This window comes from Clarias gariepinus, chromosome 1 (genome assembly GCF_024256425.1).
Source record: "Clarias gariepinus isolate MV-2021 ecotype Netherlands chromosome 1, CGAR_prim_01v2, whole genome shotgun sequence".
Lineage (NCBI taxonomy): Eukaryota > Metazoa > Chordata > Actinopteri > Siluriformes > Clariidae > Clarias > Clarias gariepinus.
The window spans coordinates 46,590,297-46,607,159 of NC_071100.1; positions in this window are offsets into that span (position 1 = coordinate 46,590,297).

Consider the following 16,863-nt stretch of genomic DNA (forward strand, 5'->3'; position numbering starts at 1 on the left):
CCGTCTCTGTATGCTTAGAGTTTGCATGTTCTCCCTGTGCTTGTTGGGTTTCCTCTGGGAACTCCGGGTTTCCTCCCACAGCCCAAAGACATGTAGATTTGTAGATTGGGCTAATTGGCATTCCCAAGTTGCCTGTAATGTGTGTGTGTGCCCTGCGATGGATTGGTACCCTGTCCGGGAAGTACCTCGCCTCATGCCCTAAGTCTCCTGGGATAGGCCCCCCGTAACCCCGAATACAAGATAAAGTTGTATAGATGTTGAGTGAGTATCTCTTTATCACTGAACTGGCATATCTTCCTTGGTCCGTCTTTTGGTTTTCTCCTTTTCACACAATCTTAAAAAATGAGCCCCAAACCTAGTGCGATACATACAGTACAGGTGACCCATGAACAGTTTAAATAATTATCTACAGCACTGGAAAATCAATTTCACAACCTCAGGCAAATTGCAAGAGCATGCTGGAACCGCATCAAGCCGCAATTTTGGGCTGCGACCCTGGAACAACCCGAAGTCCACAAAAACTGGGCTAGTAATTAACTATAGCACAGATCTCCCATTCCCCCACAAGTCTATAATCCATCTCAAGTTTATCATTAACCTCAATCAGTGTCTGAATCAGAATCAAAACCCTTTGTGTCGTTCCGTATAACCTCCACGCAACCGTGCTCCATGGGAAAGCCTGAGCAGGATTGATGGCACTAACGCTTTCTACTGTCTTTCTTTCCTGGATGAATCAATCAGAACACTGTCACCAGAAGGTTGAGCGGTTAATGTGGCAGGATGTAAACAGAGGCTCGGATTTCCATTACTTACATCCTAGTAAATATAGACTTGTGAGTATTGACTGAGTCTGGATGGAAAGCAGTAATGGAGTGGTGCAGGCGAAGAACTTTACTGAACATTAAAGGTCACAACAGGTCTATCAAAAGACAAGGTAATGCATTAGAGGGCAGATGACAGATGGAAAAATAAATTGCTAAGAGTCTGATTGCTTTGGTGTTTTGATGATTTTAAATTCTTCCAAAGCTGTTTCGGGGGTGAAATCTCAAGCATACTGTAAAAAAAAAAAAAAAAAATAGTAATGGATAAATAAAATGCATCTGTCCTCTGCCTATTTCTTCTTTTTTAGTGAACCTGTAACTTTTTTTTTTGTCTACCACATCTTTTTTCTTATTTTAGTCCTTGAGACAGGACTCTCTAGGGCTCAAGAATCTGCTTTTGTCTGTATTGATGGATTGAACTGTTTCCAAGATGCTGAAACCACAAAGAGTTTCTTATTTCAGAAACAGCTCCCATTGCATGGCTCATCTATAAGGGCAGATGGGGCAGATCCATATACTGTATGACTATATATACCATATCAGCCTTTAAGCAAGTGTGTTCATATTCATGCAGTCCACAATTACCACGTCATGCAACTGCATATAACAATAACAAATTAGTCATTTAGAAACCAGTATTTAAGAAAATGCAGCTTGAAAAATGTCACTTTAATTTATTCATATGGAGTAGTATGCTAATTGCCCTATTTAGCTCTGTAGACTTATTATTTCTCCCAGTGTTTGATTATAAATCTGCATTGGGACAGGAACCCATATAAACAACAATGATGTAACAAAGTCTTTGCAAAAAAAAAAAAAGGAAAAGGAAAACATGCATACAGCACAATGAGTCTGTAATTTACACATTTCAAGCTTGAGAGAGTTAGGAGGTTTATACAGTATGGAGCATATGATATCTATACATTAGAAGTAGGGTTGGGTTAGGTAGTTTGTAAATTTGTTGTTTTATTTGTATTAACTTACAGTATATGTATGTACTGTATACTTTAAACTTTTAAAATATTATTTATTTAATTGTTGTTTTTTTCAATTAAAAGTTGCTCTTTAATATTATACGATTTTTTTTTTTTTTGCTCTTTTTTATCTAAGTATTGTTTCAGAGACCATTAGGCTGGTACTATTTAAAAAATACCGATTTTGCATCGGTTTCATTAAAAACCCAAATGATATCCAACCCTAATTAGAAATGTGTTCGCACTATGGTGACCTTTTGGGTACGACAAAATTGCTTTTGTGTGTTTTTTTTAACGTAAGATTTATTTAGGCTGGGAACTTTGCTCAGACCTGGCAAATACACATCCATGCGGTCAGGTCTTAACTGGTTGTGTTGTTCTAAACATTCACTAGCTGGCATCATATAGCATAAGTCAAGTGGGATCTTTTGTTATTAATATCCTACCGCAAGACACTCAGTCATCATGAGCTGCTGCATTTTTTTTTTTTGTGGACATTAGATTGTATTCATTAGTCATTTTGGTTGTATTTCCATATTATTAACAATAAAGCGGAAACAAATCGACATTTGGCGACTATCTTTAGACTCTAAACTTCCGCCACCCCGCAGAACTCCTAATAAGCTTTCCTTCTTTGTTATGCCCCATTTTGACATTAATTGCACAAAAGTGCATCGTCCACTCAGGTCACAAAGCGACTTTCTTTTCATTAACGACACTCACAATCAGTATTATTCAAACAGCAGCGCTCCTAATGAAATGGCTGACATTTGGTAATTGCACGTACCGCCATGTTTGCTTCCTTATTTATTTAATTAATTATTTATACAATGATACTTGGAAGCCTATGAACAGTCATTATGGGTGTTTCATCATTTCCCAGGCTTGCCTATGTGGACAGCAGGTTCATACTGTACATCTTCTGTGTATTTTTCTTGAATAGATTTCTTTTAATAGTTGGAAGAAGGTAAAGGGGAGACCAATGTGTGTGTGTGTGTGTGTGTGTGTGTGTGTGTGTGTGTGTGTGTGTGTACTTAAATTGATGTAAGAATAGTGTAATGAAATAATGTAAGAATAGAATAGTGTAGTGTGATGTACAGTATAAGATATGAAAGTGATTAAACCATTTTCAAATCCAGCATTCTACAATGAGAAAGATTATTCACAAGTGGAAAGCATTCAAGACCTTGGCAGGACCTTGATGGAGCTGTGCATTAGAGAATTCTCAAAACCTCATTGAATTGAGTCAATGTTGTAAAAAAAAAAAAAAAAAAAGAATGGACCAAACCAAAAATGTTAAAGATTGATATCCATACATCATATATTTTTGTGTAAATAAACAACAACAACATAAAACCCTTAAGGGTTTTATGTTGTTGTTGTTTATTTACACAAAAAGTCTAACCACATAACTGTATTTTTTTAACATTATTAACCCATTTTCTTTACCTTTTAAACCCGCACTGTATTATTAAACCCATTTTTCCCCATAAAATGTTAATTTCTAGATACATTTTCAATCACCAAGGCTTACACGGTAATATAAACATTGTTAACATAAAATAACATGATTTTATAACAGCACATAAAATTTTCATCATTAAACATTGAAAGGAAAAAGCATGGCTTCGCAAAAAACAGTTCGGTAAGCTTTTCTCCGGAGAGTATCTATGACTGTGAAGCTGTGAATACATTTTCATTTCTACCGTCATCCCGCTCTAAAAAGAAATTACTTGTAATAATATAAGCAACCATGGCACGATCATTTGTTTCTTTGATTGTTTGTTTCTTTAATAGATTGCCTTATTGCCCTTTACTTAAATAGCTGCAGTAGAGCAGACGAAAGCCTTTTAGAAACCGGATGTCAAAGTTTTCCCTCTCTCTCTCTCTCTCTCTCTTTCTATTCAATGGACAGATTTCTATTAATGACCTTATTATGGAACAGACAAGAAGTCGTGTACCCACACTTCTGCTGGAACTGATTGGCCACATTCATCAGTATGAACCAGCATCCGATAGCACCGTGTACTTCTGACCGCTCAGCCTCTTCTCCGGTGAGTTTATAAGGATAAAGACGCCACACTTAATCCAGAGCAGACAGCCAGATCACTCAATGATGAGAGAGAGAGAGAGAGAGAGAGAGAGCAGTGGCAAATGTTATTTGTACCATAATCCTTTTCATGCTGGGGTTTTTATTCACAAGACCTTACATAGTACCTTAACGAGCGTAGTGCTGGAAGGCAGACCATGTCCTTTTTCCCCCTTTTTTTCCCTTTTTTTTTTTTTTTAAATCAAAGTAAATATCCAATTGAGCATTTAACAAATAACTGAGAGTCAAAATCTGTATTTCAAGCTCTATTTGCAAATTAAACGATCTACGAGAGGCGTCCAAATCATACCAGGACTTGTGATGAAATTTCTCATGAGTGAAGGTGTAAATCAGATTGACAGACTCCAAGCACAGGACGGTGATGAGACTCTTAGCCACAGTTAAACATTTAACTAGTGCAAACATTTTAAAGAAGGCTGCATGTTTGTAAATGATGATTTTTGCGAACATTCAGTGAGTGGAACGTCTAATCCTTAAAAAAAATCAAGATATAACTACTGTAGTGCTCCTGACATTTCTGAATGTTTGGGCCGTTAAAGGAGTTCCTGGGAGGCCAGGGTTTCAGACATGAAGGAGGCAAACAGATCATAGTAGCAGCATATTATACATTATATACTACTAAATATATCTATTATATAGAGAAATAAAGGGAGGTTTTACTCTCATAATTGTGTACTGTTATTCCGAACAAGGAAAAATTCCCGGTTTGACTTGAACACCCTTTTTTTATTGATTTTTTTTTTTCTTGGAAATGATTCCTACCAGATAAAAATAAAGATGTATATAGTATTAAAGACAGACATGACATGTAATCAGAACTTTAAAACTATCACTAATAAGGAATCTTCTTCAAATGTGTCAGATATGACATTTGAAACAACCCCCTCATCTACATGTGTGCTTATGAAACTGTTTTTCTTCACAATTTCATGCATATTTTAATAGATATTTTGATAATGTTAAGGATGTTGCCTCAGGCCTAAAGTTGGATGGATGTGAAATGTTTTTCTTGTTCAGTTAACATATAACATGATGAAATGTTCATTTCAGGACATCATGCAACAGTCGCTAGACCATGTTATTTCAAGTAGATTGTGCCTACTTACTTTATATCTAACTGCTTGAAGCTTAACAATTTGTAAGCTTATCATAAATTAGCTTATGTAAGGTTCGATTTCGAGAGTGTGAAACGATAAGCCATAATCAAAATCAAAGCTGGGCATGAGGCAAAAAAGGAATAAATAGGAAAGTCTGGGACTATTTTACTGAAAGCATTATACAACTTCACAGTGGTCCGCTGATACACATGGGTATGTGTAACTGTTTAAGGACTAGCAGAAAACATGTGAATACACACAAAAGCATTCAAGGTACGGTAACAAAGCAGCAACAAGAGAGTTGAAGATGGGACTAGAATAGAAGCCAAATATTCAGCATATGCCATTTGTTGCCATGGCAACAGTGATGCCAAAGGGGAAATTTTAGCCTGTCCCTGCCCCATCCTTACCCATATAATTTCCGTCCATTTGTAATCCAAGTTTATACTCATGAGACCTTTATGCGTTTTAGATTCACCTTTAAACAGAATCTCGATTATTAATCACAACCTTCCATTTCCGATCCCGAAAAAATTCACCACCCACTGAGATTAATGAGGAATCAATAGTCGGCCATTAAACCTGTTGTTATTCTTCATTTCCTGTCATGCAGCATACACCGTATTCCTTTTCCCATTTATAGGCCTCATGCTGCTTCATGACCGTCATTCCTAACGTATATTGCAGTTTGTCAGCATCAATTATTGGATTAGGCCTTCACAGAAGACTTGATTTTTGATACGATGGATAGATTAAAGTTACAGCTTTGGAGATCTGTTCTCCCAAGTTAGATCTCCTCTCTTTGTCTACGCCTATGAGATCTTCTTGTTCACTGAGGAATTCACCCTGGTTTGAAGAGGTACCATCACAAACCACTGATACTCCTGATTCAGGCAATAAGACTAACCAGGAGTGGCACTTCCAGATAAGAATGATAGATCCTCTAAACAAAGTTTGGCATATTATTTGCTATCTCAACATCTATGTAGACCAAGGATATTCGCCAAAGTTCCTTGGTTCTTCCCCCGTTAACCAGAAGAGCATGGCTATTTATCAAAGTCAAACTTTCCTGTTGGTGGTTTACTAATAATCTGGACATTCCACTTTAGGAAAAGTGGAAGGATAGTTGCTGCTTGGTGCTTTCACTTTCTGCAGCTCTAAGTAGAAGAGCCAGCATCGGGAATGCTGTCAAGGTTGCTTTCCATTCACCTCTGCTCACGGGTGAGTCTGAGACATCAGCAAAACTCAGCAAGATCAGCATCTCAAGAACTTTGACTGAGGGAGATCAGCAGGTACAGCATGAATTAAAAAGAGTCTATCCATTTCTTTCGAAAGGTCAAACCTTTTTATTCTTTTGCAAAACTTACATCCTTCCAATGAGTATCAGTGGCACCTGTTCATCAATGTGTATATTGATGACATGACCAGGATAGCTGTTCACTCAAAAACCAACAAAAAAACAAAACAAACAAAACCTACAGTAAGACTAAGAGTTGAGGTAGTGGTTTACAGTATTACATTTTTACCTGAACACAAGATGTTTATTAATTGTGATCTTTGGCCATATTGGTGTTTCCATTAGTTCAAAAGGCCAGTTGACTTTAGATGGTTCAGGGGCATCATGTTGCTATCCAACAACAGATATCAAAAAGGATGTCCAAGATTCAATTTAATGAAATTTTGTATTTGCAGTATAGGTTTGTCACAAAGCATCTTTACAGACGTCTAGATGTAGATCCATAATGAACAAGCCAGACATGACAGTTCCTAATGAAAGCTTCTGTGAAGACACGAACAAGAAGCTCACCCACATATCCTCTTTGGGTGGCATCACATAGTAGGATTATGCTCTGTATCACTAAAGCATATAGGTGAAGAAAAGTAAAAATAAGGCAATACTGTGTGTGTTGAAAAGATGTTCAGTATAAGCAGATTGTGAATAAGTCTCCTGAGATCCCACGACCAATCTTTATGATCACAGCAGCACAGGGATACTGTAAGAGTCAAGTAAAATTATTAACTGAAACAAAGGGTACAAACTGTTTTAGGGAAGGGCAAATCTTTAGGGTATCTATTGTACGTAGGACCAATCGCAACAGCTGAAAGTGAGTCAGAAGAGCAGACAGCTCCAAGCAAAAGTAGAGCATGACTCAAGCGGCAGCACAGGGTAAGAAGAGCCACAGCTGTAGAAATGAGTCAGGTTCTGGCACCGGCGATACAGGCAGCAGGAAAACACATACAGCTCGACAATGAGACAGAGAGAGAACAGATTATTTCTGGGTCTCCAGTAGCAAGCCAAGCAGAGTTGAGCTGTTGAGTTCATTGCACTTCATGCAAGGCTGAGGAGACAGATATCATCTCAGTGGGCTTCTTAAACAGTCCAGGATTACGGACGTCTTCATCCTGGATTTTTTTAACTATCTCCGTATCTTTCACGTAATAAAAGAGGAATTTGAACATTTTCAGGCATTCTGTCATTGAAAAGTAATAAACTTTGGGCAGATAATGGCCCTGTACTTAATATGACACCATTACCTCTAGGATCTAACTTTATTTTTGTCCTGGTGGGACATTTGCATGCCCTTATCCAGAGCAACTTACAATTCCCACATGTGAGCAGTTGTGGGTTAAGGGCCTTGCTCAAAAACTCAAAAGGGCCAATTTGGTGTGCTGGGGTTTAAACTCAGGACCGTCCAATCAGTAGTCCTACATCTCAACCATTGAGCTACCCTGAGACCATATCCCTTGTGAACTCTATTCCATTTTCATTAAACACACATGAGCAACACGACACTAAATTGGATTGAATATTTTCATGCTTGACACCATTTTACTTCTTACTGGTTAAAATAGGGCAGCAAGGCATCTTGACACCACAACAAAAAAAGCTGTCGCGAAAATCACAATTACCACTTCTATCTACGAATGCTCCGGGCGAGTTAATTTTTGTCATCTCTCAGCACCACCAGATAGCTGTCAATTAGAAAGACATTTCGACTTCTGGTGCCGCCTTCTGTATCTCATTCTGCTCGCGTGGCATGTTCTTCTCCACCAACTGTTCACAGCCTCAAGCTCACAAGCCTCGATGACAAGCAGATGCTTCTTGATTTCAACTTGGGATGGTGATCGCTGTCCAACTGTCTTCTGACATGGCGGTCAAGATTCATCCAAAGTGAATGAAGCTGGACAATTATTTTTAATAAAATATGTGGCTAGTGGTTGCACTGAAGATTAGATTTGGATTCTTTGTTCAACCATACAGTACTTTTTAAACGTGTGATGAAATGCCTGCTTGTGAATCTCAAGGCTTGGGACGAAACCTAGGATTTCGACAGATTTACACTACACTACACTTTAACTCAGTTTGTAGAATGATGCTAATATCATGTGTTGTCTGGCTCGGATCTTTCAAATTTTTAAAAACTTTTTGATCAGATGTATTTTAAAATCCCTACAAGGCTGTAGATTTGCAGAGAGGGCGCGGAGCAGCAAGCGCTTCTTAATATGCCGCGTGTGTGGGAAAGCTTTTAAACACAAGTAGCCCAAGTCCCTGAGGTGAAAAGCCTTTCAGGTTTAGTTCGTGAGTGTCGGATTTGAAGAGGCACAAGAACATCATGGACAGCGGAGTGGATGCAGCTGCCTGCCAACAGCTTTCAAAGTGAGACTAAGCAGCTGCAAATAGTCGCTATGGCAGCAGACCTGGGCAACATCTGTGATGGACTGGTGTCGCATGCGGGTTGAATTGCTCCACTTTGCGCTGTTGCTTGATACAAGGATTGGCTCTGGATATAAAGTGACCCTGATCAGGACAAAGTGGTTGCTGACAAAGCTAGTCAAACGTTTTCACGCAGCAGGTGTTTTTTTATTTTTTGTTTGCTTCATTTAAACTCAAGATTTAGAGAAAAACATATAGTTAAATTCCACAAAACAATTATGTTCCCTTAGCTAATAACCCGAGTACTGAAGATATCACAGGCATGCTGAAATTCAATCCAACAGCACGACCTCGAATGTGATATTGCCTTTACAGTATACAACAGTTTTACAAATGGTATTTAATATCAACAGATTATGATTAGTTTGATTATTAAGCTAGTAGTTTTGCTCCGCCAACATGTACTGTATCTTTTTTTTGGAGGGGGGATTTTTTCCCGATTTTCTCCCTAATTTAGTCGTGGCCAATTCCTCCCCTGTCACTAGGGGGCTCCCACATTAAGGCTACTACTACCATTCAGCCGGGAGGGCCGAAGACGTGTTTCCTCCGAACCGCGTGTCGCCAGCCGACCGCATCTTTTCGAACTGCTTACTCACGCACCGTAAGGAGGAAACTATGAGGAAAGCGCTAGCTGCTCCTTCCGCGTGCACGAGCTCACAGACACCCCTGATTGGCTGTAGAGCCGTGATTAATGTGGGAGCACAAATTACCTCTCACCCCTCCCCCCTGAGAGAGCTTGGCCAATCAGCTCTCTCTAGACCTCCGGCTGTGAGAGGTAACAGCATCACCCGGGGATCTAACCAGCGATCACTCGGATGATAGGGCGAGCACTTTACCACTGCGCCACTCGGAGACCCGCATGTACTGTATCTTTGCGCGACTGGTGGAAATAACTAGCTCGGGAATAACGCTCGGGACCAACAGTGTAATTAGCAGGGTTGAAAGTTTAAAATTCTTACCAGTACCATGTAACCAAAAGATGAGGAGAATGAACCAGTTTTGAAAAACTTTACAAAAGATTGACTTTATATTTCCACTCTTTTGCTTTGGAACATCAGCCATGTTAACTTCCAGAGTTCCAGGGTTGAACTCCAACCAGCATTAAACAGAAAGCTAGTGCACTGTACAATCACGTGTTCAACACATCGAGAAGTGCCCTTTATCAGGGGTTAGAGAGGAATTTGGGATTCAGTCATGTGTTAGAAGCTAGTGTAGCTCGTGTTAGCAGTAAATAGAACATCACAGCTGCTTTCCCCTCTTTCCAGACCTACTTTCACCCATGCTAGCAACCAACATTTAGTGTAATTAACAATTGTTAGAACACCTGTGACACAGAGTCACATCCCAATGCTGTTATGATCTATTATCAGCACTCGTGGAATGGCTCTTATGGCTCAGATTACCCAACCGGAAGTGGCTGTTGTAAAACACTGATCGAGCTAAAATAAAACTGTAAACATTTTGACTGTCTGTTGAAAAAGACATCCAGAAAAACGTCAGCTGTAAAAATTTCCAAAAGTAATCATCCATGCTGACTGGACTACAGCGAAATATGGCCCAGATTCTGCTATAAATCTAGTCATATTGACTTTTACTCCTAGACAAACTGGCGCATAGTTCTGATTTGTAGAACATTGCGAGGCATTAATATTAAAGCCATGTAGTGCATATGAATGTGCACCTACAGCCAAAGTCATTTTGCTGCTGCATACGCCATCCTTATTAGTATGCATTCACACACACACAAAAGACATATTGCATTGCCTATGGTTTATGCAGCTGTTAAAAAAAACAAATAAAAAATAAAAAAAAGCACATGGAGTATTTATGGCATGGACAGCCTATCAGATGAGATCAGATCAGATCAAGACAGAACATAAAACAAAAAGCATGAAGCCACCAAGGGCACTTTCTCCAAGTACACTACTCTTTTATCATTTACTTTAATAATTGAATCAGTAATGTTTCAGTAAATCATTTTCAGGGAGACACATTTGATGTGGTCTTACATCAACTCCAGCAGCTCTCTGACACTGATTAGACCTGTGCAGAACTGCTTTATTGCATGCTTGTTATTAAAAATACCATATACATACATTTTTAAACACTCCAAATTGCATAGTTGACAGTCCCTACCTACAGTACGTGGTCTTCCCACTGCATAATAACAGACTTGCATATTGTATGTTCCACGTACAGTATATCATCTCACATATGATTAGATTAGATTGTGGTTAGCACTGTGGCCTCGCACCTTCAGGGTTGAAGGTTCAATCCCCGCCTTGAGCGCATATTCTGCATGTTGAGTTTAAATTTGTTAAACTCCCTGTGCTTGCTGGGTTTCCTCCAGGGGCGTTGGTGGCTCAATGGTCAGTTTCTTGCCTGCCATATGAAGGTCTGAGTTAAATTTTTATCAAATACCCTTACCCCAGACACGATTGTAGATGCAGTACTGGTCTCTAGCCCGGCTAAAATGGGAGTGTTGCATCAAGAAGGCATCTGGCGTAAAACCTGTACTAAGTTGTTACGCAGAGTGTGTGGTCTGCTGTGGTGACCCCTTGATAGGAGCAGCCAAAAAACCAACATCAACAACTCAGTTTTTTTTTCCACACAGTCTTATTAATTCCAGGTTAATGGAGGTAATTCCCCAATGTGTTAAGTGTGTGTTTGTGTTCCCTGCAATGGATCGACAACATCATCCAGAGTGTACCACGCCTCATGTCCTGTGTCCCCAGGGATAGGCTCCAGACACCTTGTGACCCTGTCAGGATAAGTGGTGGAGAAGTAAACCCTATCCGGTTCAGTGCCCTAAGGATACCATGGCCACAGTGAAGCATGGTGGTGGTAGTGTGATGATGCAAGGATGTTTTGCAGCCGAGGCAAAATGGATAGAGATGCATTTAATGTTGTGGCACAACCATAAAGCTACTGACGTACATTATAACTGCTATGAACAAGCGTCCCTTCATCATTTTATTTATTTATTTCATCTTAAGGTTAATGACACAAGAAAATGCACCTTTTTATGTTACTGAGAAACTGTAAAATGCAAAATCTGATGATGTGAAGCATTTATCCTACATGTTAGAACTAGTACATTAACAAGTTAATTAAGCCTCCCTAATAACACACACAGACAAGCACAAAATATATAATTATAAATAAATAGAATATTATATTTTTTATATTAGTATTTTTTTAATCGTCATTGACCTGTGTGCTGTGTTGCTGGGGTTTAAGGGGTTTATAGATACCCATAAATTAATAAGAAATTGATTGTACTAGATAATTAGACTTTGTACTGTTAATAACTTGGCTTTCAATCAGTTGAATGGATGAGTGCACTTTCAGGTCCTTGATAATGCTAATGTACTGTAAGTCATCATGCTAACTAAACTTTGTCATGCAATACTTTTTTGTACATGTGGCAAAGAGGATGCATCCCATAAATCACGCCTAAAGCTCCTATAATAACGGTGCTAATATTTGCTTAATATCTTGATAGTTTCATATTATATACATTTTTATCCGAATTATAGTCTTTTTTTTCTTTTTTTTTAACCAATTTGTTAAAAAAAAATGGCATATCATCAAATACATTGTATTTTAATAATGTAATTTAATAAGGTCCAATTTTATTAACACAGTACCAACTTTTATTCCTAAATTTGGCTTTCTTCTTACATTTGACATCTCTCCGCTTGACCAATTAGGCAATTTCATGGGAGCTTTTTAAGTCACAAATTGGTCGAAATCTTGTGGCTTATGACGTCCTTTATTTGGTTGAATATCTTCAATAACATTGTTATTGTCCTAAAAGCAATGTATATATAAATATATATATATAAGAAACATTTCTTGTCCATATCTTTGACAGACATAAACTTAAAGTTTTCCTGTTGGTAAAGCAAATCCTGACTAAATAAGGACTTTGTCAAACAGCAAGGGAAAGGGAGCTTAAAATTTGGGAGTTTTTCAATTCAGTAAAGGAGCCTGAATAGCAAAAACAGCTTGCAAGGAAATATTGATTTTCAAGTCCATAATGACTGCTTAGAGAGACGGTGCTGGTGGCAAGGAGAAAAAAAGCAGACACTAATTGGGCAATTACACGTCATTTAAGGTCTGGTGATCTTCAACTGAATCATAGCAACCTAAGACAAGAAATCCAGACTTTTCTGAAGTTAACCCTTTCAAGCCAAACAGCATTGTCGTTTTCAATACTGATTTTTCTAGACTTCCTGCTTTAAAGGGTCACATATTGGGCCAATATTAGAGTTGATGAAACAATTCTTGAAGGTAAAGACAATATTAAGTTGAGGAACGTTACCCATCTTCAGAGTCAGATTATGTAAATTACCTGCTTCTAGTCCACATCTCCAGGGTTGCCAGATATTTCTCTGCAGAAGCATCCCAGATAGCAAAATTATTATGGCCCAATTCGGGACTACCTCTACCAAATTGACTTGGTCCACATACTGTACCCCATGAGACAATTACCCGTGAATGGTTCCCTTTTGATTGCCAAATGGCAAAGGCAAATCTGAACAATTATTGCATATTTATAGAACAACACTTCATTACATGCATTTATTAAAAACATTATTACCTAAGCATATGAACTTTTGGGGGAAATCTAAAAACAATTCAAAGCAAGCATGTCTTTAAACCTTTCTAGAATTCATGTTCTTTAAAATTCTTTATTATTATTATTATTATCATTATTATTATTTCCACATGCCAAAAATAGTATATAAAAATATATGAAATAATAGATGGAAAGCATAAACTATATTAAATAAGAGTCCAATGTTTTGTTAATATATTGCTGCAGTAATAGATTTATGTATTAGTAATTATCGCAAATGTGGTACAAATTTTATATATCAACAATTAATGAAGTCACAGCCTAAAGCTGGTGTTTATCTAGTAAATAAAAATTTTCCAACATGCCATTTTCAGAAAATTAACTTCTAGGATTATTTTCTCAAAGATGCTGTACTTAATGAATAAATACAAAGATAGATATATATATATATTTTTAAAGAGAGAGAATCTGATTATCCATGACATTTGATAAGACACTAGCGGACTTGGATGCAAATGCAGGGTTTTTCTAAAAAAACACACACACACAAAAAAAAAAAAACAACAGGGCAGACAAGCCAAAAGGCCAGAGCAGTAATCAGAATCAGGAGGCAGGAGGGTCAGGCAATCGACCAGCAGGGCCGAACTAATCCAAATCGAGGTGAGGACAAATCTAAAACAAGGCAGGGAATTTAAGAACATAGGACAGGAAATTTAGGTTTGACAGCAGGAGCACGATTCGTGACAGTATGTGATAGACTGTAATGTGTGATTGTAAAGTACATGATACTTTCCATCTGGGCAAACAAGAGCTTGTGGTTTTAGCTGAGTTCTAGTACAATGTCAAAGTATGTCTTTAAAGTTACTCACTGGTTCTAATTAGGTCTCAAACCTGTTCTTATCTATTTCTTTTTATTTATTTCTTTGCTTATTATAATTAATTGTGTCCATAATTAACATTGATTATGAATCATGATTTATTACATCTGCTAAGGTCTGTATTAAAAAGGTAATTTGTGCAGGGATCCTTATGTGCAATACTAGTGTTGGTACCTGTCGTTGATGGCAAAAGAGTTTGTAGAAATAGTTAAAATGTTGAAGCGAAAAATAAACTGATCAGCTTTATTGTAATCAGTGATAATATTATTTCAGGTTGAAGCTCCAGTACATGCAAAGAAAGTAATTTTAAAGTAAGTTTAGTCTAGATATTATATGCTATTGGATTTCACTGGATTGGTGGCAAAATTTTAGTGAGTTGTACAAAAAGTACCTAGTTCATGGCAAAAATTTTAATATACTGTGATTTCATCCTAATACAATCAAAGATAAAGATGAAGTTTTAAGTCTTAAAACGACTCCAGCGCGTTAAAATTCACTTATACCACTTCAGCGCTGTTATTGCAGAGGCAAAAATATGAACTAATCCCAGTAAAAAAATCAGTTTGGCTTTTCTAATTAATATCTTTTGGTGCAGGTGTTTGTTTACATTGAGACAGTAGCGCATTAGCAGCTTATTTTGAAGTAGATTATTAAATCCGGCACATAACTGTTCATAACATCGCTTTTAGTGACATTTTGATTTTACTTATGGTGCAGGTTAAACTTCAGGCAGATATGTAAGTACTGATGTAAGTATTGTAAAATCTGGCTGGACAGACATACAGACATGCAGACAGACAGTTTCGGCTCCTCCAATGTATGTTATGTACTGTAAAGATATCATTAAAAGAGCGAGTTCTGACCAATGTACAGATAAAAACCTTTTTTCTTTATATAGATTAGACTTATGTGTTATACAGTATATGTGCTGTTAGATGAACACACACATAAAACACACAAAATTGACAACTGATCCTTATTTCTTGTGTGTATAAACCAAAATAATAATGATATTTTACACAAGGTGGACCTGTATGCAGTTCTCTGGGAGTGTTACTGTACTTCCAATTTAATTTGTCATACATAGTACTGTTCTACATTCCTTAACCACTTTTGGGAGATGTTACAGGAAAATAAATAACTGATGATACACACATTACATTGTTAAAACTGTAGCTTTATTATATATGTATGCCACAGAAAACATATGTAAACATTTTACCTTATATACTATATATATAGTACAAATATGTGAAAATGATCTGATCATAATCTAGATGCTAAAAAAACACTAAATTAGCATGCAGCACTTTGATGACTGGAAGGAAGGAGGTGTAATCCCACCACCCCACCATTAGTACCCCTCCCCCCCCCCAACCCGGCTCCTCTCTGCCTCTTTTTTTTTTAATGGCAAATCAATTACTCATTTAGCCAGCATCTCTGATTAATTACCCAACACTTAATGTTTTCTAATGGCTTTTCAGGCGAAAACGCACTGTTCAATCACCTGCTGCTCAATCCGTGGGTGCAAATGCTGACTTTCCTCATCGAGTCGGAAAGAAAAGTGAAAAGAGCTGAAAAGTCAGGAGAGAGAGAGAGAGAGAGAGAGAGAAACAGAGAGAGAGAGAGAGAGAGAGAGAGAGAGATCAACCTTCATTATTAGAAGGATGGTAAACATCTCCTTAGACATTTATTTGGAGTGTTTTTGTGTCTTTATGAAAGACGTGTGAGCATTTTGGAAGGGGAGCACAAGCTTGAGCTTATCAAAGACTAACAAAATCTAAGTACTTTGCTGGTATTGTATTATAATATAAACATTTAATTGGTATTCCCTCTTAATGACCAAAGTATTACATTAAATGATATTTCACTTTAGCCAAGCTTACTTGTTTGAACAGTTTGACAGCAAAATGAGAACTTTATTTTTGAAGTTTTGAGGAAAATGAAAATATTTTGTGCATGTTTTCCTTGAGTCACAAGGGTATTTAATAGCACAAATGGCAAAATATTATTTGAAAATATCTTGGGTTATATAAGTGTGAATTTTGTATAATTTTGCTAAACGTTATAACTCCACCTCCCACAGTTTTGGCACAATAGATAAATCAGGCTGCACTTATGTTTTTGGATATAAAAGTACAAATTTAGTATTAATAAAATCTTGACTGAGTTTTAATAAAAAGAAGAAATATATTAAGCTCATGCTTTGATTGTGATTTTGGAGTGAGTAAAACAGTAACTAGTGGAGGCAACTTAGATCAAGGAAAGGGAGGAGTTTTGTGACACATGAAACATTTTTTATTACAATGATAGTTGAAGATTATGAGAAACATTATATACAATACAAAAACCTCAGTTTACCGCATCATCAGCCTCTTCTCCAGCTCCAGTTTCCCATGATGACACCATGCTATCATTGTACAGGTATGCACCATTTAATCAACAGCTTCCCACACACATAGTGTGCATCTCATGTCTCTTGTACAAAAAAAAATCTGATGCATATTTCAAGTTTTGTAATTTTAATTTGAGAGAAATATACAGTATAAGAAAAATATAAGATACCATAAGCATCTATATAAAACTTTTTCAGCAATAAGTTGCCTAAAGCAATGTGGTTAATTGTTGTGCACATGGAAATACTACTCTCAGATTAACCGTGGGTTGGAATTTAAAATTTATA